The sequence below is a fragment of the Canis lupus genome, chromosome 12 (assembly GCF_048164855.1).
Source record: "Canis lupus baileyi chromosome 12, mCanLup2.hap1, whole genome shotgun sequence".
NCBI classification, from domain to species: Eukaryota; Metazoa; Chordata; class Mammalia; order Carnivora; family Canidae; genus Canis; species Canis lupus.
Window position 1 is genome coordinate 17,630,578 of NC_132849.1, and position 4,194 is coordinate 17,634,771.

General features: G+C 39.1%; 1 pseudogene; it reads left to right on the plus strand.

Annotated features, from left to right (window-relative positions):
* The first annotated feature begins 1,005 nt into the window (after window positions 1-1,005).
* On the plus strand, window positions 1,006-1,740 carry LOC140600782 (large ribosomal subunit protein eL15-like; annotated as a pseudogene).
* Window positions 1,741-4,194: the final 2,454 nt, after the last annotated feature.

Consider the following 4,194-nt stretch of genomic DNA (forward strand, 5'->3'; position numbering starts at 1 on the left):
GAAGTGAAATCTTTGGAAAGGAATTTTAGATGTGGTCAGGACAGACTAAGATTGAAATGAATGGATTTTAAAAGTATACAGGTATAAGATTAAAAGTCTGCTTTTGGGCAGCCCGAGTGGCTCAGCGGTTTAGCGCTGCTTTCAGCCCAGGGCGTGATCCTAGAGACCTGGGATCGAGTCCCATGTCAGGCTCCCTGCATGGAGCCTGCTTCTCCCTCTGCCTGTGTCTGTGCTTCTCTGTATCTCTCATGAATAAATAAATAAAATCTTAAAAAAAAAAAAAAAAAAGTCTGCTTTCTCTCTGTTGGAAAAGACAGTTCTCTTGAATTGTTGATCTGCTTTTGATAAGAAAATGTAAACAGTTGTTTTCTCTTTGCCTGCCCAGAGAGAGGGGCCTTTATGTTTTGCCTTTATCAGGTCTTCAACATCCCTAATCCTATTTTAGGCATGTGCTTTTCTTTTTTTTTTTTTTTTTTTAAGATTTACTTATTTATTCATAAGAGACACAGACTGAGAGAGAGAGGCAGAGACCGGCAGAGGGAGAAGCAGGCTTCTGGCCAGGAGCCCGATGCGGAACTCAACCTAGATCCCGGGGATCACGACCTGAGCTGAAGGCAGGCACCCAATAGTTGAACCACCCAGGCGTCCACAGGCGTGTGGTTTAAAACTTTCTAAGGTTTTAACAAACTTCCCAAGATTTGAGTTGTAAATGGAGTCTTGACTCATTAGGCCTCTTATTTGGTATGTTAAGTTATTCTGAAAGTACTGTTAAGTAAATGCTAAGCCTTAGGTTACATTTAGATAAATACTATAACTATTCTAGAGATGATATGCAATTCCTAAAGTTTTAATATGTTTTCATATAATGTCATCACTTGATATTTTGATCATTGGAATGTTATGTGTCACAAATAGCTTGAATTTCCTTGTCAATTGCATCATGATTATTAACCATGTCCATTTCTAAGTTTTTGTCATTTATAATTGTTCTTATTCTCTTGCAAAATGAATTTTATCTTCAAGAAGATTCATAAAAGATCTTTAGGACAAATACAGGTAGGTATTCAAACTGGGGAGAAAGGCTTTTTCCTTTCCGTCTAGTGGCAGCCATCAGCTCAAAGGTAGGCCAAGTTGGGTGTGTACAAGTACATCCAGGAGCTGTGGAGGAAGAATGTCATGCGCTTTCTTCTCAGGGTGCGCTGTTGGCAGTACCACCAGCTCTCTGCGCTCCCCAAGGCCCCCGCCCAACCAGGCCCATTAATCTTGCAGACTGGGGTACAAGGCCAAGAAAGATTAAGTCATATATCAGATTTGTGTGTGTCGTCATGGCCACAAACACCCAGTTCCTAAGGGTGCTACCTATGGCCTGTCCATCATGGTGTTAACCAGCTAAAGTTTGCCCAAGGCCTTCAGTCTGTTGCAGAGGAGCCAACTGGATGCCACTGTGGGGTTCTGAGAGTCTTGAATTCTTACTGGGTTGGCAAAGATTCCACGTACATATTCTTTGAGGCTATCCTCATTGATCCATACCATAAAACTATCAGAAGAAATCCTGACACCCAGTGGATCACCAAACCAGTCCACAAGCACAGGGAGATGCAAGGGCTGACCTCTGCAGGCTGCAAGAGCCGTTGCCTTGGAAAGGGTCACAAGTTCCACCACACTATTGGTGGTTCTCTTTGTGGAGCATGAGGAAGACGCAATACTCTCCAGTTCCACTGTTACCACGAATATAAGTAATGGTTGTAAAATTCTTACCTAATAAACAATTTAGGACAGTCAAAAAAAATCCTAAAACTGAACTAGTTACGAATTTCCAAAACTAAGCTAAAAACAACAACAACAACAACAACAACAACAAAAAAAACCTAACTAAGCTGCATTCAGACTAAACAAAAATAGTAATATGGGACTAAGTAAATTGCAAAACAAATGATTTTGTATAGTTGCTGTTGTTGTACTCTTGGTTAAAACATTGCTGGTTCTTTAATATTTGCTCTTCCAGACTAAGGAAACTTTCTCTTGAGACATCAGTGATAAATAGAAATAATAATAAATTAAAGCATTTAAGTTTTCTCTCTACTTTAGCCCTCTGAAATTCAAAAGGTCTCAGTAAGCATTCTTTCTTCCATGGCAATCACTTATCTGTTCTTATAACATGACACCATTGGGAATATTGGTTATTTTATCAAGGCTTTGACTGGAATGCCATATTTGAGAGACATGCATAGATTCAGATATAATCAAACAGCTTTAAGGAACTAAAGTTGACTTGATGAAACCTGGAGTAATAAAGCCATATGGAAATGTTAGCCCAATATCTTGCTTACAGAGTTCCCAGCCGCCTCACCAGGTGAGTAAAGAATGTTATTCCCTGGCAAGTGCAGGGACTTCAGGATACTTTGGGGACCTTGTGAAGAGGAATCTGCCCAAATCTACAGGTATTGCAGGCACATCTGATGGCAAGTACTTGGCTTGGCTGCTGGCCTGGAGAGGCTATAAAAAGTTCAACCTAGAGATTCCTTATAAAAAGTGCCAGCAAAGCAGGTTCTAAAAAATCTATATGATCAATCATTATTCTTGCTGAGCTAATGTAAATAATTAGGCCAAGTTTGTTAAAACTAGATTTGTTTTGCAGACAGATCAGTCTTGATGTGGCTACCTCTGATTAAAGATGAGGGTTATTATAGAGAGAAACTATGTCTCAATAACACATCTTTGCGGATGTTCAATTACAGCTCTGATCATTTTAAATGAATGATGTTTGCCTAAGCTAGACTACTTGAGGTAAACTTCAGAGAAATAGCTTTTCAATTTCTACACAACAGCTCTGTATAGACAATCTTCTTGTTATTCTGTGGATTTAACAGGACCCTATGGGTTTATGAATATTTAAACAGCTAAAAAAAGGGTGATGGATTTCCCCAACAATTGTATAACCCAGCTAGCACTCTAATCAATTCTTTGTGGCTGGAATGACAAGCAGTTCCCTAAAAGCCAGAACATACCCCAATACAGGGTTAACTATGGACTTATGGAGAGAATGGATGACTCTACTTTCTTTATGATTAGATTGGATGATACATTTAGGGATGCCTGAAATTATATGACTGTCTTCTAATGTGACCCAATGACTATGCCACTCTAATTCGTGGCCATGGCTTCAATAGGCCATGACTGGATAGGTCACTGCACTCTGGGCTTTTTTAAAAAGTGGACACGTCTTTATGTTTCATTGTTATGACTAATTAGCATCCATCTTTGTTCCCTCTTTGAGACCAGAGGATGTTGTTTGGAGCATGGAACCTCTTAATAAGTACATGGTCAAAGCTGAGTTTTACACTGTCAATGTCAATGACACTCAGTGTAAAACTTCTCTGTTAAATACTAAAGTAACACAAATGCATGAAACAGTTTTACAAAATAGAATGACATTAGATGTTTTAACTGTTACACAAGATAAAACTTGTGCTATCATAAAAACAATGCTGTGTATACATTCCAGATGACCACAAAAATATTTCTGGGTTTCTATCTAACATAAATACTCAAATTGGTGCTTTAAATGATCTCTCTTTAGTGATTGCTTTAAACTCCTGGACCAGAAGAAAATTATCAAGGGTCAACTGTCAAAGGTCTTCACTTTCTCATTATAATATTAACCTTAATTTTGTTATTTCTGGTGTCTCCCTGCCTATTGCGAAGACTCCTTCACTGCCATAATTTTCAGCTGACAGATGATATTTTCTACTCAAGAAGGTTCATGTATTGTCCTCATTGGATTCAGCTGCCTTCTCCTTTTTGTAATTCCCCAATATGTTCCCCAACTGACCATATTGGCCCATAGGTAGGGATATCTCTCCACCCCTACTCAGCAGGAAGGAGTTACAGAAGATGAGACCTTCTACCTCAACAACCTTAAAGATTTAAGGGTCAGAATTGTTCAGAGAGGACTAGCTGAGGACAAAGCACATTGACAAGTTCTTGAAACAGGGAGAGTGACATTCCTGTATGGACTTGACTACCTCGATGTTTATACTTTGCTAAGGGCAAAAGGCAATCTTAGCCTAACCCCCAGAAGCTTGTAAGTCTACTTTAGCATATAAAAATTCCTTTAGAAATTTCCTTTCATCTCTAAACCCCCAAGATACATGTTGGCAATCATCCCCTAAGCACATGGCCCACTGATATACA